The following is a 26,287-nucleotide window of genomic DNA, read 5'->3' on the forward strand; positions in this document are numbered from 1 at the left end:
ATGCTTTGGCACTATGGTTTTACCAGTGGGCCCAGAATGAGTAGCCGCTAAGACGACTTTCTTTGGGTCAATTATGTGCTGTGGCTCTTCTGGAATATCCTCCAAGAGAAAGGAGAATGATAGGGCATCAGCTCTGGTATTCTTGTCTCCGGAGCGATATTTGAGCACGAAGTCAAAGCGGTTGAAAAATAAGGACCATCTAGCTTGTCTATGGTTAAGACGTTGCACATGGCAGAGATACTCTAGATTCTTATGGTCCGTAAACACGGTAATTTGATGTTGAGCGCCTTCGAGCCAAGGCCACAACTCCTCGATTGCCAGCTTAATAGCCAGGAGCTCTTTGTCACCGATCCCATAATTCTCTGCTGGAGAGAAATGTCGTGAGAAGAAAGAGCAGGGACATAAGGACTTGGAATCTCTAGACTGGCTCAGAACAGCCCCCACACCGAAGGCAGAGGCATCTACCTGTACGATGAATGGCTTGTTGTGGTCCGGATGACGTAGGCATGGTTCCATGGAAAAGGCAGTCTTTAAAACTTCGAACGCGGAAATGGCGTCCGCAGACCATTTAGAAGCATTGGCCCCTTTCCGAGTCATAGCAGTCAAGGGCACAGTTAAAGAAGAATAGTTCTTTATAAAGCTTCTATAGTAGTTGGTGAACCCCAAAAATCATCTCAGGGCCTTCAGGCTGGTAGGTTGGGACCAATTCTTGATACTTTCTCATTTTTGGGGATCCATCTGGAAGCCATCTTTAGACACAATGTAGTCAAGAAAAGGCACGGAGTCTTTATGGAATTCACACTTGGATAGCTTGGCATAGAGTTGATGTTCTCGGAGTCTTAGTAGAACTTGCTTGATGTCTTCTAGATGAGTAGACAGATTCTGAGAAAATATCAGGATGTCATCTAGGTACACTATGACACTCTTGTACAACAAATCCCACAGAACGTCATTCATCATGTTCTGGAACACAGCGGGTGCACTGCACAGGCCGAAGGGCATTACTAAGTACTCAAAATGACCGTCTCGAGTGTTGAAAACCGTTTTCTACTCATTACCACTACGAATCCGGACTAAGTTGTAGGCCCCCTTCAGTTCAAGTTTCAAAACTATCTTGGCCCCCTGAAGCCGGTCAAACAGCTCTGAGATTAAGGCAGGGGATAATGGTCTTTAATTGTAATCTCGTTCAGACCTCGATAGTCGATAGAAGGACGTAAGGTTCCATACTTCTTCCCCACTAAGTAGAATCCTGTGCCGGCTGGCGACTTTGAAGGTTTAATGAAACCTTTCTGTAAATTCTCCTCGATGAACTTGGACATAGCCTTAATCTCTATTGCAGAAAGTGGATACACATCCTTTAGGAGGTTCAGTGTTTGGTTTTAGCTGAATGGCACAGTCATGAGATCTGTATGGAGGGAGGATGTCAGCAGTTTCTTTGGAAAACACATCACTGAATGATGGCGTATTGAGGCGGCAGTCCTGCCATCACTGGAGTTGTAGGCATGCATAGAACAGGAGAAACTTCCTTGAGGCAATTTCCATGACAACCTGGGCCCCAGCGGGAGAGTTCCAAGGAGGACCAGTCGAATTGAGGCTGATGCAACTGCAACAAGGGTAACCCCAGAATGATAGGGTGCATGGCTTTCTCTACCACAAAGAAGGGAATTATCTCCGTATGGAGGGCTCCGGTGCGAAGTGTCACTGGTTCGGTGTGACAAGTCACATCACCGGGCAAAGGCTGTCCATGGATAGATGACAAGAGTAGTGGAGCTTCTAAAGTAACGAGGAGAATCCTCAAATATTCCACTAGGCATTGAAATATAAAGTTGCCTCCTGCCCCCAAATCCACAAGGGCAAGAGATTGGATTGTAGACGGTCCGAAAGTCAGGGAGACTGGTAGAAAGAGTGGAGGAGAAGGCGTAATAAGGCCTAAGAACAGTCCTCCTGCAGGATGAAATAGGGCATGTTGGGACATCGTGACCAGCTTGTCCACAGTACATACATAGGTCATGCCTCTTCCAAAGTCTTCTCTCTTTTGAAGTCAAATGACTGCAACCAAGTTGCATCGGTTCTTCTCACTGGCAACAGGTACTGCTGGAACCATCCGAAGTGCAAGTTTAGGACGAGTCTCCTTCTGAACCGGTCCTTTAGTAGGCTTGAGTTCTTTCACCTTATCATGAAGCCGGTGGTCAATTCTAGTAGCCAAAGCCACTAGTTCATCCAGCAAATCAGGTGCCTCACGAGGGGCAAGCTCGTCCTTCAAGTGGGTATTCAGAAAGAGAGTTTTCAGGCATCTAAGTTCCCAGCATAATTCTGTAGCAAGAGTCTTGAACTCTATTGCAAAATCATCCAGTGGTCGGTTGCCTTGCTTCAGATCCACCAGGTCAGAACCAGCAACAGTCACTCGAGCAGGATCATCAAAAACTGATTTAAATATTTCTAGAAATCCATCAATATCCTGCAGGATTGGATCCTTACGTTCCCACAGCATTGAAGCCCCAGACAAGGCCCTTCCATCAAGATAAGTTAGAATATAAGTAGTCTTGGCGTAGGCTGTGGGGAAGTATGCAGGTTGCAATGTGAAATGCATGCAGCATTGGCTAAGGAAACCTCTAGTTCTTTGAATCTCTCCAGAGAAATGAGTTGGAGCAGCCAATGGTACCATAGTCTTTATAATTACTTCAGGTAACTGACCTTCATTACTGGAAGTAGCACCTTGCGTCTTCTGTGCTTGTAGCTGATGAAACGCTGAAGTGAGTTTCTCCAATGCGTCTTGTAGTTCAGCAGTGCATAGGGCCAGGCCAGAGACGGCCTGTAAGGCATTAAGGTGTGCTGGATCCATGGAGTTAGCAATCTGTAATAATTAGTGAGGTTTGGGTGGACCCTTGGACACTGTGGCAGCTGACCATGCCCACCGGGGAAGTCCCGTGAGGGGCCACAGGTCAGGCTCAGCTTAGGACACACAAGCACAGAGATTGATCTTTAATTAGACAATGTGGTAAAGCCACCAGAGGTGGCAGTGGTGAGTAGCAGAAGTAGCCTGGCTGGGCTAATATCCCTGAGGCGCTAGAACAGCGACTCCTCCAGTAGCAGTGCTGTAGTGGAAAAAAAATGAGAATGATGAGTACAGTGGAATATGCACAAAGCCCCAGTATGGACAACCCCAGGATAGGGAGAGCAGGCCCTTGAGGAGCGAGTACCTGATCCCTGAGAGCTGAGAGGCTAGAAGTTAATGTACTCACACAGCGGTTCCATGTAGGAGATGGCACTAGGGCTGGAATGGAGGGTGGCCCTCGAGGAGTGAGTGCCTGATTCCAGGGAACAGCTCTGAGGTGAAGATGGTAGTACTCACTGGTGTTGAAGATAGCGAATCCTTCCAGGCAGAACAGAAGGTAAGAACAGGCAGTGAGTCAGGGAACATGGACCCTCGAGGAGTGAGTACCGGTTTCCTGATAGCGACCTGAAAGCAAGTGAGGCTCCCAAGGAGCGGGTACCCCATTAGCATTAAGAGTCCAATGGTAGATTGGAGAGGCAGAGTAGCTGGATATGGAGAGTGAATCCCATCCGTAAGATACCCCCTTGATAACTCAAGGCTAGCAAACATCGTAGACTTTCAATATCCAGGCAGCATGATGTCATCACAGGGGGACGCCCGTGAGGTTCGCGTCAAGTAGGAAATAAGAGTGAGGGCCACGCGGCATGCGCGCCCTAAGGTACCAGCGGAGCATGGTGGGAGGCAGCGCCCAAGCAGGTCCGGGGACGCTGGAGAGGATGGCAGGCAGACGCCATAGCAGCCAGGCTTCCATTCATAGCGAGAGGAGGTACAAAGAAAGAAAGGAAGGCGGAGTGAAGCCATCGGGAAGGGGCAGATGCAAAACTTTACTTGTTACTCTGATTGTTTATTGAGTGTAATATCCAACTCCACTTATTTTCATTTTGGAATTTCTCATGTTGGCAAGGAGACCATTGGCATAACAAATCATAGTGAATCATTTTTCTAATTTAGCCTATAGCTGCTCTCTAGATCCAGTGATATTAATCCTGAAATCTGACCATATGCGAGAACTTATTTCTTCTTTAGACTTTGCCAGGAAAGGATGAAGAATATTGAGGTCTCACACAGTGTTAAAAAAATCTTAGTCCATATTAAGCATCTATGCACCTCTGCTAGTTAGCTGGATAAACTTATCTCATTAATTAGTTCTGTATATTCAGTGGTGTGGCAGCACTGCTGAATATACCCAGCTATCTTAAGGTCAGATAAGTTTATCCAGGTAACTTTAGGACAGCCCTGTTGCCCAACCAAGTTAGCCAGAAAAATTAACCAGCCAAATCTGAATATCAGACCTAGATAACTTGTCTGGCCAACTGAACTCCTATGCCCATTCCCCACCTCTGACTTGTCTGTCTAAATACTTAACCAGATAAGTGACTTATCCAGTTAAGTAGTGCTTGCTGATCCTAGCCAGATATTCAGCAGTGACACTTAGCTGGATAATTAGTACTTCTCTGGCTAAGTGCCATTTTGTGTATTAGCCTCCTGAACTTTAGATTAAAGCTTTTTGGCTGCTACTTGTCTGTGCTGCATTGAATTCATGTCTCATCCACTGAGCATAGAAAAGTAGGCAGTGTCAACACAGCAGTGGCACTATACTGCTTGTTTGTTTCTGCCCTGAGAGAGGGTGCAGATAAGGTCTGCATGTGGGTGGGAGAGAGTGGGGAATGTGGTGGTGGTGCTGCAGTGTGATTATTTTTCTCTGTCTGGATTTTCAGCATCAGTCCAGTGAGTTGAGCAGTGCATAGACTCTGTAGCAAGCAGTATACCAGACTGCTAGTGTTTTGTGTAGCTTGTCATCACTAGAAGTCTCAATAGTTCACTAGTACACAGCAGACACTCTTTTGTTAGTTTTCCACACATACACATAGAGTGGTATAGTCAGTGAGTGTATGGTCATTTACAATACTACTAATAAAAGAAAACTCCTATTATTAGCCAAATCCTCAGTAGGTAGTATCTCAAATTCCATCATGTAAAGAAAAAGCAGAGTCCGAGGGAAGAATGTTATTGGCAGAAGCACTAAAACAGGGAGTCCAGCTCCTAAATTGAAAAAGGACTGTCAAATTCAAAATGTCTGGAGAGGGAAGAAGCTTCAGACAGAAAAAATTGAATTTTAGAGAGGACATGCCACCAGACCCAAAATAAGCCTTACACTCTTCTTTAGTGACTGCTGCCAAGTAGGTAAAGGCATTATTTACTAGGGATGTGAATCGTTTTTTGACGATTTAAAATATCGTCCGATATATTTTAAATCGTCAAAAATCGTTAGGGCCACGATACAATACCAATTCCCCCGATTTATCGTTAAAAAATCGTAAATCGGGGGAAGGGGGAGGGCAGGAAAACCGGCACACTAAAACCCCCTAAAACCCACCCCCGACCCTTTAAATTAAATCCCCCACCCTCCCGAACCCCCCCAAATGCTTTAAATAACCTGGGGATCCAGCGGTGGTCCAGAACGGCGGCGGTCCGGAACAGCCCCCTCAATTGAATCCTGTTGTCTTCAGCTGGCGCCATTTTGCAAAATGGCCACCGCAAAATGGCGGCGGCCATAGACAAAAACGATTCGACGCAGGAGGTCGTTCCGGACCCCCGCTGGACTTTTGGTAAGTCTTGTGGGGGTCAGGAGGCCCCCCCAAGCTGGCCAAAAGTTCCTGGGAGTCCAGCGGGGTTCAGGAAGCGATTTCTTGCCGCGAATCGTTTTCCGTATGGAAAATGGCGCCGGCAGGAGATCGACTGCAGGAGGTCGTTCAGCGGGGGTTCCGGACCGCCGCTGAACGAGGGGGAGGTTCAGGAGGGTGGGGGATTTAATTTAAAGGGTCGGGGGTGGGTTTTAGGGGGTTTTAGTGTGTGGGCTCACGATTTTAACGATTTTCACGATAGTTTACACACCCAAACGGCAACAATACGATTCCCTCCCCCTCCCAGCCGAAATCGATCGTTAAGACGATCGAGGACACGATTCACATCTCTATTATTTACATCTGCTTGTTAGGATTTGTGGATATGTGGGCCCTGGGCCAAGGTAAGAGATGTTACCGCCCATGGGGAGGAGCCCCATGAGCCTCACCATTGGGAGGCGAGGTCTCAGCTGTGGTGTGCGTAGAAAAGCAGGTACTGGAGAGGGAGCAGAGAGAGAGCAAGCCGGAAGGACAGAAGGAGCTAGAGAGGATGGCCCCAGGTGGTGGAGCCATGGAGCTTCAGCGCCAGATGCTGATGTCAGATACAGCTCAGAAGTCTTTGAATCTCTTTAGGGAAGTAGAGTGGCACTGCCCGTGGAGCGGGGAATGTAGCAGGAAAGACACAAAGGTGCCCCAGAGTCTGTGAAGTGGGGTATACCTAAAGAGGAATCCTCTGTAGAGATGATACGGCAATGGTCCACAGAATGGGGTACACCAGTGAGCGTTCTTCAGTAGAGATGATACAGCAATGGTCTGCAGAGCAGGGTACACCGATGAGGGTTCCTTAGTAGAGATGATACGGTAATGGTCTGCAAGTGGAGTACTCACTGTAGAGGTAGCGATGGCTCCAGAGGAAGTCCCGGGGAATGGGGCAGGCAGCAGTCCTAGGCGCAAGGCCCTCTGAGGAGTGGATAGCCAGAGATGAGGAAAGGGCCCCCGAGGAGCGGGTACCCAGAACGTCTCACGCCGAGGAAGCAGGAGCTGGAACGGAAAGTCCGTAGTGAGCGAAGCAGATTCAGCAATGAGAGAACTCATTGCCAAGTCATAGGCAGACAGGGCCAGCCGGCTTAAGAGTCCACGATGAATGATGTCATCTGGGGGGGACTCCCCCGAGGTTCCTGCCATGATGTGCATAAGAGTGGCTCGAGAGCGCACGTGCACTTCAAGGAACTCCGAGGGCAAGATTGCGGTCGGCAGCGTCCACGCCATCCAGTGAGACCTGAGAACAGGGGCAAGCAGGCCGGCGATAGCTGGCGGAGGCCGCAAGTTTACCCAACAAAGTCAGTGCAGTGAGACAAGAGGTGAGCAACAGCAGTTGCAGCCGTCTGCGACCAACGGGTGTAACACTGCTTTTGAAGAACAATCTTCTTGTAAAGGGTTCCGTGAAGAAGAATTTAGAGAGCTATTAGCGGAAGAATGTTTCGGAGGATTAGTTACTAATATCTTAACCTCCACTTCACTGATGCAGGAGACAGAAGAAATTGTTGAGTATGGTCAGAAAGAGAAGGCAGCCCAGTTAGAGATTATGAGTGATGCCCCTATTGTTGTTTATCAGGTGCTGCCCTCTACCTAAACTCCAGACCCAGCAACCATCCACAAGAATGTTCACAAAAGTTCCAGAAATTAATCTGTGATCTGGAGGCACTACAAAGTCAGAGAGGACCTGCATTTGGATCAGTGTATTTATGGTGATAAGGATATCAGCCAAGGCAAGCAAATGAGGCATCTCATAAATGCTGGTATGCTGCACCATCTGGAGATAAACCACAATTTGAACCCTCCAAATCGATTTTATAACAGATATATAGTCTTCACCATCTGGAGAAGCATCATCCACTAGCATTGAAATATGGGGAGGATGGCACTAGCCTGGGGATTCCTTCTTCCAGTCACAGGAAAGTGGTTGAAAAGGAGCAGCGTGTTCCTCAAGTTGAGCCCACATTCTAGGCCCCTTCCAGCAGTCAGGTGACAGGTCAGCAGCCTTCAGCCATACTTCCCCTGTCTTTCCCAATATTTATTGTTCTCCAGATGGGTTCCTTTCTAATGGTTCTACTCCTTCAACATTTTTTTTAAATTTGCTAATGTAACTCCCCCCCCCCATACACTTTCACCGGGGGGGGGGGCACTCTCCTATCCCTGGAGAGCACTGGATTTGCTCAACCAGGTTGAAGACAAAGTGTTTGTGGATTTCATGGAATGAGGGCAGGATATGCCTGCAAGGCCACTGGGCAGAGGTTTCCTCTAAAATAACTAAACATAGTCCACACCAAGATTGTGCTCCAACAGAAACAAAGTTTACTTGAGAAAAATAGCCAAGCTTCAGCCAGTACAAAGACATTATCCACAGGGAAAAATAACAGAACTCTAGCCACAAGAATGCAAAAGTTCAGTAACTCCTCCAAAATTACTTTCCAGAAATCAGATATTATATCCCATAAATATCTGTCAGAATTAGCCTCTGCTCTTTCTTCTCAAGAGTGTCTGCTCTTCTCCAGAAGAAGTTACAGGGTCTCTCTATTGCAGGGGTGGTGAACTCCAGTCATCAAGAGCCACAAATAGGCAGGTTTTCAGGATAACCACAATGAATATGCTTGAGATAGTTTTGCATACTTTGGAGGCAGAGCATGCAGATCTATATCATGTATATTCATTGTGGATATCCTGAAAACCTGGCCTGTTTCTGGCCCTCAAGGACTAGAGAGTGCTACCTGTGCTCTATTGCTTGTTCATAATACTCATAACTCAGTAGATCAGTGGTCCTCAACCCTGTCTTGGGGACCCACCAGCCAACAGGTTTTCAGGATATCCACAATGAATATGTATGAGAGAAAAGTTGCATTCACTGCCTCCATAACATGCAAATTTTCTCTCATGCATATTCATTATGGATATCCTATAAACCCAACTGGCGGTGGGCCCCCAGAACAGGATTGGGGACCACTGCAGTAGATGACCCATGGAAAACCTTCACTCTGGGTTCTACTGAATGGACATTCCAGGTCCCACTTCTGGACTGTCCATAGAAAAGTTATCTTCCTTCCAAAGAGCTAGAGGTTATGCTAGGACAATTTCTTGTTGTGCCTCCCTTCCTCCCTGTTCTTTTCTCTTTACAGTATACAGATCTTTACCAGTGTAACTTGCCTAAACAATTTCTGCAAAACTCCACCTTGTGCTTTGTTGGAGGCATTTTTTTATCCCCTCCTTTGGTTCCATCCCCTATGGGGGAAGGAATCCACCAGAAACCATCCTTTGGATGTTTCATTACTAGAAGGTTCCCATCCTTTGGATGTTTCATTACTAGAAGGTTCCCAATATTAGCCAATACATCTACTTTAACAATGAGAACACTGATTTCACCACTGATCTTCCTATTATAGTCCCTTCAACTCCTTTCTCCACCATTAACTCTACAACATCCAAAAAATTCACATTGGCTGACAGCTACTGATAATTGTTCAAACTCCTGTTCTCCTTCCCTGATATGCTGTTCCCTACTCTTTTCATTCTCAGTCTTCCTCAAATCTCAGTCTCACTGATATGCTCATTTCTATGCCTTTTCCCTTCTCATGTCCTATCTATGGAAGAAGCTTCCAGAAGTTTTGCTAAAAGCATACCTTATGCTGATTTACTTTTCAGGATGCCTCAATCCCCAAATTTATATTTGTTGTACCTATTACTTGTCTATCGTATTTCTCTGCAACTGATATTCCTTTGTTATTCTCTTGTAAGGTGCTCTGAGTTAGCCAACATTGGATAATAGTAATAACATTTCAACAACAGGCTTTTGTATTCCCTTACTGCATTTTGAGTGAGAGAGAGAGAGAGAGAGAGAGAGAGAGAGAGAGGGAGGGAGGGAGAACGCAAATGGGTCAGTTTACTATTTATAATACTGTTATGGGGGGAACCTTTAAATTCAGGGTGAGGTATCAGGGGTGGGGAAAGCTTGGGGAGCAGCTTAAGATACACCATCACATGTATGAATAGCACAGTAGACACCTGTGAAAACTGGGTATCATTCAGAGCGTTAAGAGTTGAAAGAGATACATGATGGTGTATCTTAAGCTGCCCCCTCAAGCCTTCCCCACCCCTGACACCTCACCCCAAATTTAAAGGTTCCCCTGTAACAGTGATATAAATAGTAAACTGACTCATTTGCCTAATACTGAGGCTCTCTCTCACTCCCTCTTTCTCATTCTCCCCCACACAATAAAATCTGTCCAGGTAGTAACACACATTGCAATTAAAAGGCTGTGTGATGCAGTAAGCAGAATATTATCCTAACCACACCTCTTTTTCTTATCACAGGCATTAGGTCTGCAAATTTTATAGCAAAATGATGAATTTAGGGGTAGGTTTGTGTTAAGTGCATTAGAGTTAAATGACAGGAATCGAGTAGCACCTTATAGACTAACCAGTTTAATAAAGCATGAGCTTTATTTGCTACTTCAGACTAACATGGCTGTCTCTATGAAGATTAGAGTTATATGGTAACCAGAAACTCAAAATAACTCAGTTTGGAGAGATCAAAATTATTTTATTTTAGAAATAAAATACTAAGGAAATTTTCAAAGGTGTTATATGTGGAAAAGTAGCAAATATAGTAGTAATGTTTAAATTCCCATTTACATTCGCAAAGTGCATTTACACATGCAAAACCTTTTGAAAATCACCTCCCATATAACTTCTATAAATAACAGGATAAAAGTAAAAGACAATTTCCTGTAAAAATTTAAGGCAGCATCATTATAAATCACATCTTCAAAAACATGAGAATTATGCCATAGAGTTGGATGGGATAATGTATGTTAGGATGGTCATTTAAATTGACTGATTACCAGAATAAATGGATATTTTATGTTAAATGCCTTTTCTACAAAATATATGCTAGAACACCTTTTCCATTCAATTAATTATTAAACAAGAAATTGTAATTTATCTTCTTGAATTTGAAATGAGTCAGCACTTTTTAGAATGAATTTCAGTCTAGGATTAGTCTGCCAACAAAAGTCCAGTATGAGACAATTTCCTTGTTGTCTTTTTATTGTCACTGTTTAAGTTCCATTTTACAATTGATATCTTCTTAAAAACTGAGGAATATCTTTTGGGAAAAATGTACTATCTTGCCATATTTTCTAAAAACATAGATAAACCTCACCCAGATGGGGCACATAATAAGTTAGATTGGCCCCTGAGTGAGCCAAATGCCAACCTCTCAGGAAGGGTTCAAAGGGAATCAGATGGTGTAATAGACCCAGGACCAGGCTAGAAGGGTGTGCAGTTGTCAGCTTGATAGCACTCTCACTCGATGAGAATACCCTTTATGACCCCCTTCTGAATGCTATATCCTCCTTGTTTCACACTAACAATTACCAGAAAAATGGGACATACTCTGAAGATATATTCCAAACAAACACAACTTTTATTCTCTGGTATTACCAGTGTCAGACCAGCAGTCAGTTCGTAGCAAAGTGAAAGCCACCGATCAGATTACAGTATATAGGCTTACACAGCTAGGCTGAGATAGTTTCAAAAGTTACAGAAGAGATTTAACATAATAGTTCTTCAACAATTATATATATCTCTTCCCCTTTTCATCAACCCACTCCTCTATTCCACAGCATAATGTACTATCATCAGTTACCTTTATCACTTCTCATCCACCACTATTCTTCCATCTCTTCAAATAATTACAAATATCACAATGTCAGCACTGTATACAATATATTTTCTCCAGGGATCGGAAACTGTTCTCTCCAGAATTTCTCTTCCTATCTCCCATCCAAGTGAGAGTCAGGAAGTTTCCCGGTGTCTTGAAATCATCCTTTTCACTCCAAAACTCTTCTCTCACTTTAAACTTCTCATATCAACTCCACTCTACCTCTGGAACTTAGATCAGGTCCCTGGTTGTCTCTTCCTGAGGAGACACACTTCTCCTTCATTACTTCCCCTTGAGGAGAAACATGTCATGCTTTGGGCCTTTCCCTTGAGGGGAAAGCACCTGCAAGACCCTCTCACATGAGAAGCATCCTGGGCTGAACCACTCCCAAGATGGGTTCTCTCCAATTAGTCCCTACCAAAATCCTAAACCATGCCTTTTATACTTGAAAGACACTCTCCCTCTAGAGGACCTTGTTATCCAACCTTCTCAAAGTTCCCTTCTTATACTTCCTTTATAGTACAGCAACCAATTCCATAAATTTCATGATTTGGACTTAAAAAGGAACATGTGATCATCAATTTGCAACTCTTTTACATCAATTGGAATGTAATCATGGCTCACCCACAACACCTTAGTCTTCTTCATGTTCAAGGCAAGTTAGTTACAATACATCTGACCTTGAACTCCACAAACAAATTCTCCTAGGGTAGCTATTGCAGTCTAGGTAGATTTATAGACCAGAAAAAATAGTTATATTATCATCCACATAGATTTTATACTACATCCCAAATGAACAGTTGTTCCCCAGGGAGCTCAAACATATGTAAACAAAGTAATGGAGAGTGCCGAACCATGTGGTACGTTAAAGGTAATACCAACAAATCATGGAGAGGGAAACACTATTCCCAAAAACAAAATATTTATAAATATTTTTCAATTATTTAAACATAAGGAGACAGGTATCAGAAAACTATGATACATGTTGCTATACATTGGGAGAGGAGTTGGCTTTTGTGTGGTGACATTAAAGATAATGGCATGGGGATAAGAAAAACCATTACAAATTGAAATTGTTGTGGCTGATCTGTTAAACAATATTTTGGTGGAGCACAGTGCCATCCTTCCTCAAGCCTTTTCAGCAAAGTCACATAAGAATATAAGAATTTCCATGCTGAGTCAGACTAAGTTCCATCAAGCCCAGCATCCTAACTCTGACAGTGATCAATCCAGGTCACAAGTACCCAGAAGATCGAATAAAATAGATCCATGAGTTAGCAATAGCCTTCTTTAATCTACCTGGGTATTAAAGTGTTATGGACTTTTTCTCCAGAAACTTGTCCAAACCTTTCTTAAACTCTGCTATACCAATTACCTTGATCATGTCCGCTGGCAACAGATTTCCCAGCCTCATTGTGTGCCCAGTGAAAAAAAATACTTTCTATGATTTGTTTTGAATCTGCTGGTTGTTAGTTTCATGGGGTGTCCCCTTGTTTTGGTATTATTTGAAAGGGTAAATAACCATCCATTATTTGCCTGTTCCAACCCGCTCATGATTTTATAGTATAAACTTCTATCATGGTTCCTCTCAGCTGTCTCTTTTCCAAACTGACAAATGGTGTTAAAGACTGTGGACACATCTAAATGCATCAAGATAACTGAATGACCATTGCCAATTACTCTTAAAATATGTCAATTAAAGATACCAACAGAGTTTCAGTGTTAAGATTTGGCCTAAAGCTACAAGGTAAAAGTCAAGAATATCAAAGTCATTTAGAAAATCTTGAAGTTGATGCAATACACATTTCTCAAGTAATTTATTCAGAGATGGCAGATTAGAAATTGGTCAAAGATTTGAAGGGTTGGCCATTTTGAAAGCAGATTTATTCAGCATTGGACACACCAGTGCCTGCTTCATTGACAGAGGTACTAGTACTTTTGTAAAAAAGGCATTAACTATTTATGCTAAAGGCTCAGCAAACACCTGTTTTAACACTATGGATCACCCAAAATAAAACTTGTAAAGAAGAAAACACCTCCTGAATATCGGACAAGGCAGGGCAGACACAGGCTGGACATTGTGGGCAGAAACAGACTGGAAGCAGAGGTATGGGTATTGGTATCAAAAAGAAGCTGAGGACTGGATACTGGAACAGGCTGAGAACTAGATACTAGAACAGACAAGGAGCTGAGGACTGGATACTGGGACAGACAAGGAACTGAGGGATGGATACTGGAACAGTCAAGGAGCTGAGGACTGGATACTGGGACAGGAAATGACAGGATATTGAACAAGAGCTGGAACTGGATACAGACACTGGCTGGTATACTGAGCAGGGACTAGGCTGGATACAGACCCAGGCTTTGGCAAGCAAAGCAAGAAATAGATGCTAGGAACTGAACTGGGCAGGACATTACAAGATCAGATAAGGAGAGTACTAAACAAGGCAGACTAGGGCAGAACTTAGATAAGGCAGACAATGGTAGGAACAAGGACAACACAGAACACTGAGGTCCAAAGACAGAAGCACAAAAGATCCTAAGGCTGCTAAGAATAAGGTCCAGAGGCCCGTAAGTAAGGAAAGGAATGAGTAAGCCACAGAGCAAGGCCTAAGATAAGAGCAAGCCCAGAAGCAACAAGGTAAGGTAAGGCCTGAGTAGGCCACAGAGCAAGGTACAAAGAGTCAGAAGGCATGAAATTCCCAAGGCAAGGTAAGGCAAGGCCCAAGAATCTCAAAAAACATGGAACAAGATACAGGAAGGCCCAAAAGCCACAAGGCATAGAGCAAGGTAAGAACAGTCAGTTCAAAGAGTCAAGGGTTACTCCATGAAATGACATCTAGGTTCTGGCAAGACAGGATTAAATGGGGCTGTAACTTGGGTGTGGTGTGAGCAGAGATGTGAAGCTTGTCAAGGCTGGAGGTGAAACTTGCTGAGGACCCCTGATAGAAACATATAGAAACATAGAAATGATGGCAGAAAAAGACCAATCGGCTCATCAAGTCTGCCCAGCAAACTCCCATACATATTTTTCCATACTTATCTGTTTCACCAACCACCAAGTTCAGGTCCCTTGTTGGTAACTGTTTGATTCAAATTTCCTGCCATCTCCTGCCATTGATGCAGAGAGTAATGTTGGAGTTGCATCAAAGGTGAGATAAGGCTTAATGGTTAAGGGTAGTAACCACCGCATCAAGCAACTTACCCCGATGCTTGGTTACCCAGATTGCACAGATCAAAGTCTTGTTGGATGATGTCTGAATGCAAATCCTCTTTTCCACATTTCCCCCTGCCATTGAAGCAGAAAGCAATGTTGTATATGCATTCAAAGTGATGTATCAGGTTTAATTGGTTTAGAGTAGTGTCCACCGTATTAAGCAAGCTACCCCCACGCTTATTTGTTTACCCAGATTGTGAAGTTCAGTCCTTGTTGGTTGTTGCCTGAATGCAAATCCTCTTTTCCACATTTCCCCCTGCCATTGAAGCAGAGAGCAACGCTGTCATGTATTCAAAGTGATGTAACAGACTTAATTGCTTTAGGGTAGTAACCGCCATAATAAGCAAGCTACCCCCACACTTATTTGTTTACCTAGATTGTGAAGTTCAGTCCTTGTTGCTTGTTATCTGAATGCAAATCCTCCTTTCCACATTTCCCCTTCCATTGAAGCAGAGAGCAATGTTGGAGTTGCATTAACCATGTGAAGGCATAATGAGTAAGGGTAATAATCACCAGTAGTAGCCACCATTCCAGCAAGTCACCCCCATGGCTCTTCTCTTCATTCCTATCTTCTAGTCTTTATGGATCCACAGTGTTTATCCTATGCCCCTTTGAAATCCTTCACAGTTTTAGTCTTCACAACTTCCTCCAGAAGGGCATTCCAGGCGTCTAACACCCTCTCCATGAATAAATACTTCCTGACATTGGTTCTGAGTCTTCCTCCCTGGAGTTTCAAATCGTGATGGAAAGGAGGCTGCATCAGAAGCTGAGTCAGGTGGCCAGTGAGGAGATGGCACAGGTAGCATGGAACAGAGCTCATTGGAGGCCTCTGCTGGTGGCATAGACTGGATCAGGGCATGGTGAGGCTACACAGCAGGTAAAACCATGACAATTAGAAGACAAAGGAGAATGAACGGATGGAACCTTTGCTTCAAAGGTATCAGCTGCTAAGACTACAATCAAATACAGTACCATCTGTCTTATCTGACAAATTATAGGAGCAAGGATCAGTAAAACCTTCTAACTAACAATGTGTATGTGTTCAAGATGGAGTATCTCTCTCAAGGCCACATGGGATTTTTGACCATCTTTCTGTGAACAAAGAAAAACAAGGAGGAAGAAGGTTTGTTTTGGGAAAAACAAATTCATCTAGGTGCCACTGAATTTACATTTTAGGGCTCATCTACACAAACCAACCTATTAGAGCGTGTGGTCTTATCAAACGAGATGTTACCAAAAGCCATATAATAAATGTTCACTTATCTGAGAAATGACCTAATTGAATGAAAAATAACTGGGTAATTTGAACCAATCATATTGCAGGACTTGAAGCTAATTGATTTGCATTAATGAACTAAGAAATGCATATGCATGCCTTTAAAAGGGTGAGAGCCAAGGACTCAAATGCATTGCCACATATAGCAACTGGTGCAAACACCTCACCACTGCTGCTTCTTAGCCTTCAGGGCTGAACAATCCCTATTTCCCTAATGGAGCTGTGATTGTTCCCCATCCCAGGCTGTGCTGTAATTGCAAAGCAGCATCCAGACATTGAGACAGTAGTGAGACCATGTAACTGCAGCCATCCAGCAACCACAAAGAACTGCAGCCATCCAGTAAGGAAGAGATCCTGAGAACATACTTCATTGTAAGATTGGGTACCTTAAAACCCTATCTGTAGGGTAGTTAGAACCTTTTAGCTTTATAAATGTGAGTTTGAAGTTAATTTGATATGCTAATGCCTTAGCAACTTAGTTCCTTGTTTACCTAGCAATTTTATAAGAACCAAAGTATATTTTCCTATTTGAAATATTATTTGCTAATATGTAATCCTTATAACATCTGACAATCATTAAGTTTATTGTGATAAATTCATTGTGATAGTAATAAGAAAACCCCTAACAAAAAAATCCATTAAGTAAGACAAACGACAATTGTGTTATTATCTGATACATTTGGATTAATCATAAAAGGGAACATTTTATATATATCATATGCAAATTGTCTTACAAAATCCTTGGCTACCTGAAATAGCTCATAAAGATGGCTTAAATCTCCCTGCAAACTGCTAGTGTAAAACAATCTTTTAGCATTACTAAGAATTACCCTATAATTCCTCAGTTCAACCATATACACCTCCCTGGCTAAACTATGTTGTTTCTTATGTCACTAGTGTTCCACCCATCAATAGACACACTAGTAAACCAGAAGGCTTGGTTGCTTCTCTTCTAAACCTTGACTGGATTAAGGGAGGCTACTAAGTCAAGAATTTACCCTGATTTAGCATTGAATGATATAACTAACAAAGTTACATCTCCTTCAAGTTTCTAAGAGGAGGGAGGTTCAACTATAAGAATACTTAAACACAGCAAGATAAATTGAACATTGAAATGCTCTCAGAACAGCTAATAACTAGACAGTGCCATTAACTCAGTGTTCAAAACACTTTATACTTCCTCGCTTGTCGCAGCAATGTAAAGAATGATATACTTCCACCATAAGGGAAGGGGAATAGCCTACTGGTTAGAGCAGTGGACTATGAACCAGGAGACCAGGGTTCAAGTCCTGCTGTCACTCATTGTGGCCTTGGGCAAGTCACTTTACTCTCCATTGCCTCAGGTACAAAAACTTAGCTTGTAAAGCCCTCTGGGGATACAGTACCTGAATGTAAATTTGATTAAGATCAAATGTCAGTACATAAAAATAATAAATAAATAAGACTGAATTTCACTTACATGCTGACAAGAAAAGACAAATTAGGGGAATACATTCAGGAAATTCTGGATTTGATGCAGAATAAGTGCAGCCCAACACCATAATCACATGATGGGCAAAGGAGTATTTGAGACTGGCCAACACCAATTTGATTATGGCATCATGATTGCGGCATTGGGAATGCTTTGGCCTCCAACACTAGGCTACTAGGGCTTGAGAAATTGCACCAGAGGTTGTGGGAAGGCCCAAAGGTGCCCTCAGGGGTAGGGTTGGGGCAAGGGGAGCTGCATTTTTTTCAATAAGGGAAAGGGTTTAACAATGGGAGGTGGGCCTCTTCATAATGTGAACTATAGAGTTTAGGAATATACAATTATTTTTTCAAAGGGAGACATAATTCCAACTTTACTAAGTCTAATTCTATGCCTAAAATATGGTGACAATGTGTTCATCAATCTTTGAATTTCTATTTTAAATATCACTACCATGTCTTGGCATAAAAGCCCTGTATGCCAAGAATACAAAAATATCTTCAAAGGATACTAATGATGCATTAGAATTAAGGCACCCCGACAGTGAAGTTCTAATAAGAAAAGTAGTCCACGTGCCTGAAACTAAAAACTCACCTGAGCTATCCTATCAATTAAAAAGCAGAATAAAAATACAAACAAAAAACAAGCTTTGAAATGTTTGAATTCTAATGCCAGAAGTCTAAGAAGTAAGATGGGAGAATTAGAATGTATAGCAGTGAATGATGACATAGACTTAATTGACATCTTAGAGACATGGTGGAAGGAGGATAACCAATGGGACAGTGCTATACCGGGGTACAAATTATCTCTCAATGACAGAGAGTAGGGATGTGAATCGGGTGCCCCATCGTTTCTGCTATCAGGTTCGTGTGGCCGCGGGAAAATCTCGGTTTCCTGCGGATCGGCATTTTTTTTTTTATTGAATAATTGTTTTTTCAGATTAGTGCGCGCAGACTCCCGTTAGTGAGCACTAACAAAAATAGCAAAAAATTACAAAAATTAACGGTTTTATTTATTTATTTTATTTATTTATTCAATCTTATATACCGGCTTTCAAGTTCATTTCAAGGCGGTTTACATTGATTGAAGTTGCAGTAGCAACCTTCAAACACATATATACTAAAAACAAAACATGGTACATGACTAAAATACATTAAAACCAAAAGCTAGCTGACTAAAAATATATTAAACTAAACCCTTTCAAATCCCAACAATTCTGCCACATCTTCCCAGGTACCCCCCTTCCCTCCACCCATCCATCTACCCTCCTCCCCTCCACCCACCCATCTCCCCTCCTTCTCTCTTAGACTCTCCTCTCCCTCCTCTCCTAGTGTCTCTGTACTACTATGGAAAACGGGGTCAACTATTCAGGCTAAAAGCCTGTTTGAATAGCCAGGTTTTTATCTGCTTCCTAAAGCTGTTAATGTCCTCCTCTGTCCGAATCTCAGCGGGTAAGGAATTCCACATTTTTGGCCCTGCTAAAGATAAGGACCTCTCTCTCACTGAACTAAGGTGAGCCAGCTTGGGCGATGGAATGGTCAACAAGGCCTGCCCAAGGGACCTCAAATTTTGTGATGGGACATGGATACGTAAGGAGGCATTCAGCCATTCCGAATTCGTGCCATATATTGCTTTATGTATTAAAGTTAGGCACTTGTATTGTATACGGAACTGAACCGGCAACCAATGTAAACCCATCAGAACTGGGGAAACATGATCAAATTTTTTTGTGTCCGATATTAGCCGTGCAGCGGCATTCTGCAACAATTGCAGCGGACGGATAGTCGATGAGGGCAAACCCAACCATAGGGCATTACAATAATCTAACTTGGGTAGAATTAATGCCGGGACTACAATCCGGAAATCATTTGAGTGCAATAATGGTTTTAATCTCCTTAACACTCTTAATTTGTGAAAACCGTCTTTTAGGATAGCCTTCACAGAAGATTTCATTTTAAGCTCAGAGTCTAGCATACACCCTAAATCTCTTACCTCAGATTGAATTTTATATAAAGGGAGACAGTTAAGGATGTCCTTTTCTACTTTCTCTGTTACCTTGTTACCGATAAAGAGTATTTCGGTTTTTGAATTGTTTAGCGCTAATGACATATGCGTAAGAAGTTGGTTTATTGATTGATAATAGACATCCCAGAGTTTCAATGTAGCTGCCAAAGAATCTTTTATGGGTATCAATATCTGGATATCGTCCGCAAAAACGTAGTGTACCAGCCCCAGACCCGCTAAGAATCTACATAATGGGGCCATATAAATATTAAATAAAGTTGGTGAGAGGGAAGAACCCTGAGGGACTCCAGTATGAAGATCAATTACCTCGGATTCAGCTGTTCCCAATTTAACAACATATGATCTATTGGCCAGAAACGATTTAAACCAATCTAATGTTTTGTCTTGAAGACCCACTTCGCTCAATCTAGAAATAAGTACTTCATGATTGATGGTGTCAAACGCCGCTGATATATCCAACAGAATCAACAGATAGGAGGTATTCTGGTCGAAACCTCTTTGTACGGTATCAAGTAGTATTTAGTTAGTGCGCACTAATGAAAACTGTTAATTTGTTACTTTTTGTTATTTTTTGCTATTTTTGTTAGTGCGCACTAATCGGAAAAACGATTTTTGACGAAAATTCGGGGGAAATGTGATCGTTTCTCATCATTCACAAATTTTTGACAAATTAGGAAATATCGTACAATATTTTAATTCGTCAGAAAAACGATTCACACCCTTAACAGAGAGGAGCACCTGGGAGGCGGTGTGGCACTTTATGTCCAGGATGGCATAGAATCCACCAGGGTAAACATCCTGCATGAGACTAAATGCACAATCAAATCTTTATAGGTAGAAATCCCTTGTGTGTTGGGGAAGACTATAATGATAGGGGTATACTACCATCCACCTGGTCAAGATGGTGAGACGGACAGTGAAATGCTAAGAGAAATTAGGGAAGCTAACCAAATTGGTAGTGCGGTAATAATGGGAGATTTCAATTACCCCAATATTGACTGGGTAAATGTATCATCGGGACATGCTAGAGAGATAGATGGAATAAAAGACAGATTTATGAAGCATTTGGTTCAGGAACTGACAAGAGAAGGGAGCAATTTTAGATCTCTCAGTGGAGCACAGCATTTGGTGAGAGAGGTAACGGTTGTGGGGCCGCTTGGCAATAATGATCATAATATAATCAAATTTGAATTAATGACTGGAAGGGGGACAGTAAGCAAATCCATGGCTCTCGTGCTAAACTTTCAAAAGGGAAATTTTGATAATGAGAAAAATAGTTTAAAAAAAAACTGAAAGGAGCAGCCTCAAAGGTAAAAAGTGTGCAAGAGGCGTGGTCATTGTTAAAAAATACCACCCTAGAAGCACAGTCCAGATGTATTCCACACATTAAGAAAGGTGGAAAGAAAGCAAAACGATCACCGGCATGGTTAAAAGGTGAGGTGAAAGAAGCTATTTTATCCAAAAGACCTTCATTCAAAAATTGGAAGAAGGATCCAACAGAAGAAAATAGGATAATGCATAAGTGTTGGCAAGTTAAATGTAAGACATTGAGAAGACAGGCTAAGAGAGAATTTGAAAAGAAGTTGGCCGTAGAGGTAAAAACTCACAGCAAAACCGTTTTAAAATATATCCGAAGCAGAAAGCCTGTGAGGGAGTCAGTTGGACTGTTAGATGATTGAGCAGTTAAAGGGACAATTAGAGAAGATAAGGCCATTGTGGAAAGATAAAATGATTTCTTTGCTTCAGTGTTTATTGAAGAAGATGTTGGGGAGATACCTGTATCAGAGAAGGTTTTTATGGATAATGATTCAGATGGACTGAACCAAATCACAGTGAACCTAGAAGATGTGGTAGGCCTGATTGACAAACTGAAGAGTAGTAAATCACCTGGACTGGATGGTATACACCCCAGGGTTCTGAAGGAACAAAAAAATTAAATTTCAGACCTATTAGTAAAAATGTATAACCTATCATTAACATCATTCATTGCACCTGAAGACTGGAGGGTGCCTAATATAACCACAATATTTAAAAAAGGGCTCCAGGGGTGATCTGGGAAACTACAGACTAGTCAGCCTGACTTCAGTGCCAGGAAAAATAGTGGAAAGTGTTCTAAATATCAAAATCACAGAACATATAGGAAGGCATGGTTTAATGGAACAAAGTGAGCATGGCTTTACCCAAGGCAACACTTTTTCACTTTTTTGAAGGAGTTAAACATGTAGATAAAGGTGAACCGGTAGATGTAGTATATTTGGATTTTCAGAAGGCGTTTGACAAAGTTCCTCATGAGAGGCTTCTAGGGAAAGTCAAAAGTCATAGATAGAAACATAGAAATGATGGTAGAAGAAGACCAAACAGCCCATCCAGTCTGCCCAGCAAGCTTTCGCACTTTTTTTCTCTCACATACTTATCTGATTTCTTGGCTCTTAGTAACCTTTTTTATTCTATTTCCTTTCCACCCCCGCCATTATTGTAGAGAGCAGTGTTGGAACTGCATCTGAGTGAAATAGCTTAATTAGTTAGGGGTATTAACCAGCGCAATAAGCAAGCTACACCCATGCTTATCTGTTTATCCAGACTATGTAATTCAGTCCTTGCTGGTTGTTGCCTGAATATAGATCCACCTTTCTTCATTCCCCCCTGCCGTTGAAGCAGAGAGCCATGCTGGCTATGCATTGAAAGTGAAGTATCAGGCTTGTTCCCCTGCCTTTGAAGCAGAGAGCTATGCTGGTTTTGCATTGAAAGTGAAGTATCAGTCTTGTTCCCCTGCCGTTGAAGCAGAGGGCTATGCTAGATATGTATGAAGTATCAAACTTTCTCCCCTGCTGTTGAAGCAGAGAGCTATGCTGGATATGCATGAAGCGCCAGACTTTCTCCCCTGCCGTTGAAGCAGAGAGCTATGCTAGATATGCATTGAAAGTGAAGTATCAGGCTTATTTGGTTTGGGGTAGTAACTGTTGTAACAAGCAAGCTACTCCCCGCTTTTTTGTGAACCAAATCCTTTTTTACACATTTCCTCATTTCCGCTGAAGCTTAGAACAATGTTGGAGCTTCATTAACCATGTGTATGTTTATTGAATAACGGTATTATCACTAGGTAGTAGCCATTGTTCTCGTGAGCCACCCATTCTTCATTCACATTCTCTAGACTTTATGGATCCACAGTGTTTATCCCACGCCCCTTTGAAGTCCTTTACAGTTTTGGTCTTCACCACTTCCTCCGGAAGGTCATTCCAGGCATCCACCACCCTCTCCGTGAAGAAATACTTCCTGACATTGGTTCTGAGTCTTCCTCCCTGGAGTTTTAAATCGTGACCCCTGGTTCTGGTGATTTTTTTCCAACGGAAAAGGTTTGTCGTTATCTTTGAATCATTAAAACCTTTCAAGTATCTGAAAGTCTGTATCATATCACCTCTGCTCCTCCTTTCCTCCAGGGTGTACATATTTAGATTCTTCAATCTCTCCTCATAAGTCATTCGATGAAGATCATCCACCTTTTGGTCGCCCTTCTCTGGACCGCCTCCATCTTGTCTCTGTCTCTTCAGAGATACGGTCTCCATAACTGAGTGCAGTACTCCAGGTGAGGCCTCACCAAGGACCTGTACAAGGGGATCATCACTTCCCTTTTCTTACTTGATATTCCTCTCTCTATGCAGCCCAGCATTCTTCTGGCTTTAGTTATCGCCTTGTCACATTGTTTCACCGACTTCAGATCATTAGACACTATCACCCTAAGGTCTCTCTCCTGCTCTGTGCACATCAGCCCTTCACCCCCCATCGAATACAGTTCTTCCAGATTTCCATACCCCATATGTATGGGGATGGGTGGGATAGGTGGCGATGTCCTTTCATGGATTACAAACTGGCTAAAAGACAGGAAACAGAGAGTCGGATTAAATGGACAATTTTCTCAGTGGAAGTGCATCAAGCCATGCATTCTGTTTCCAACAGTGGCCAATCCAGACTACAAGTACTTGAGAAGTACCCAAAAACTAAGTATATCCCATGATACTGATGGTAGTAATAGCAGTGGCTATATTCTAAGTCAACTTGATTAATAGCAGGTAATGGACTTCTCCTCCAATACCTTATCCAAACCTTTTTTAAACCCAGCTACACTAACTGCACTAACCACATCCTCTGGCAACAAATTCCAGCGCTTAATTGTGTGTTGAGTGAAAAAGAATTTTCTCTGATTAGTTTTAAATGTGCTATATGCTAACTTAATGGAGTGCCCCCTAGACCTTCTATTATAATTGAGTAAATAAATAACCAATTCACATTTACTTGTTTTAGACCTCTCATGATTTTATAAACCTCTTTCACATCCCCCCTCAGCTGTCTCTTCTCCAATCTGAACAGCTTTAACATCTTTAGTCTTCCCTTATAGGGGAGCAGTTCTATCCCTTTTATTATTTTTGTTGCCCTTCTCTGTACCTTCTCCATCGCAACCATATCTTTTTTGAGATGTGGTGACCAGAATTGTACACCGTATTCAAGGTTATTTACACTTTCGAATAATAGAAGGACTAGGGGGCATTCCATGAAGTTAGCAAGTAGCACATTTAAGACTAATCGGAGAAAATTCTTTTTCACTCAATGCACAATAAAGCTCTGGAATTTGTTGCCAGAGGATGTGGTTAGTACAGTTAATGTAGCTGGGTTCAAAAGGTTTGGATAAGTTCTTGGAGGAGAAGTCCATTAACGGCTATTAATCAAGTTTACTTAGGGAATATCCACTGCTATTAATTGCATCAGTAGCATGGGATCGTCTTAGTGTTTGGGTAATTGCCAGGTTCTTGTGGCCTGGTTTGGCCTCTGTTGGAAACAGGATGCTGGGCTTGATGGACCCTTGGTCTGACCCAGCATGGCAATTTCTTGTGTTCTTATGCTGCTGCTAAGGAGTTTAATCTTCCAGAGGTTGATTGGGATATCCCAACTGCAGTATCTTCAAGAAGCATGGAAGTCCTGTATTCTCTGCAAGAAAACTGTTCTGTCAACTGGTATTGGAACACACACAAGAAGGGACAATACTGGACCTGGTTCTTACCAACAGGGACAGTATTTCTGATGTTGTAGTAGATGGTCATCTGGGAACCAGTGACCACTGGATGCTGTGGTTCAATATAAGGAAACAAGAAATGAAGGTTCAATCTAAGGAGAGGATCCTAAACTAACTTTCTCAAAATGGGGGAGTACATCAATGAGTCATTAGCTGTAAGGGATAATCTAGGGGAAGCAGAAGGGCAGTGGGCAAAACTAAAATGAGATATCATAAGGGCAACTAATCTTTTTGTTAGGAATGTAAATAAAGGGAAGAGGAAAACGATGCCATCATGTTTTTCTAAACAAGTAGTTAAAAAGGTAAGGGAGAAAAGGTTAGCATTCATAAACTGCACAAGATCACAGAATGAGGAAGACAGGTGACAAAATCTGGAAAAATTAAGAGAAGCTGGGAAAGAATACGAAAATTCAAATAGAAGAAAAAATAGCAAATGCGGTAAAACAGGGGGACTATTTTTAGATATATTAGTGATAGAAGGAGGTTCAAAAGTGGTGTTGTGAGACTGAAAGGTGAAGGGGAGGAATATGTAGTTGCTGAAGAGGAAAAAGCAAATTTGCTTAACAAATATTTCAATTTGGTGTTCCTTGTTGAAGGGCTTAGAGCAGCACCATATTATTGGAGTGAGATACTTCATCTATTTTCAGAAAAGTATGTTTAGGAGGAGCTAACTAAACTTAAAATAGATAAGGTGATGGGTTGGATGGGATTTATTCAAGGGTACTAATGGAACTTAGAGATTTTCTGGCAGCTCCACTGGCTGAGCTTTTCAATACTTCCTTTGAATCTGGAGTAGTACGAGTGGACTGGAAAAGGGTGTATGTGGTTCCTACTCATAAAAGTGGAAGTAAAGAGGAGGCTGGAAACTACAGGTCAGTTAGTCTGACCTCTGTGTTGAGCAAACTAATGAAATCACAGTTAAAACAGAGGATAGTGCACTTTTTGAAAACCAATGGATTGCAAGATCTGAGGCAGCATGGTTTTATCAAAGGTAAATCTTGTCAGATGAACCTGATACATTTCTTTGATTGGGTGACCAGAGAGTTGGATCAAAGGAGAGTGCAAGGCCTTTGACACAGTTCCACACAAAAGACTTGTAAATACATTTTGGGCCCTTGATATGGGTCCTAGGGTAACTAACTAGGTTAGAAACTGGCTGAGTGGGCGACAACAAAGGCAAGTGGTAAATGAAGTGCTCTCTGAGATGGAGGTTGTTACTAGTGGTGTGCCTCAGGGATCGGTGCTTGGACTGGTTCTTTTAAACATTTTTGTTTAATGACAAATGAAAGGGTTGTCAGAAAAGGTTTGTTTTTTTGCAGATGATATCAAAATCTGAAACAGAGTGGACAGCCAAGAAGGAATGGAAAACATGAAGTGGGATTTAGCAAAGCTCAAGGAATGGTCTAAGGTCTGGCAGCTAAGAGTTAATGCTAAAAATATAGGGTAATGCATTTAGTATGCAAAAACCCAAGGAAAAGATACAGTATTGAAGGTGAATTTCTTCTGAGTACAAAAGAAGAGTAGGATCTGGAAGTCATTGTACCTGATGACCTTAACATGGCCAAACAGTGGATAAAGCAATGGTAAAACCCAGAAAGATGCTTGGCTATATAGGGAGAGGAATGGTCAGTAGAAAAAAGGAAGTGTATTGCCCCTGTATAGGTTCCTGGTGAGACCTCACTTGGAATACTGTGTACAATTCTGGAAACTGCAACTTCAAAAGGATATGAACAGGATGGAGTCGGTCCAGAGGGTGGCTACTAAAATGGTCAGTGGTCTTCATTTTACAGCATATGGAGATATATTTTAAGATCTAGAGGAAAGGTGACATGGGGATATAT

Source organism: Rhinatrema bivittatum, chromosome 2 (genome assembly GCF_901001135.1).
Source record: "Rhinatrema bivittatum chromosome 2, aRhiBiv1.1, whole genome shotgun sequence".
NCBI lineage: Eukaryota > Metazoa > Chordata > Amphibia > Gymnophiona > Rhinatrematidae > Rhinatrema > Rhinatrema bivittatum.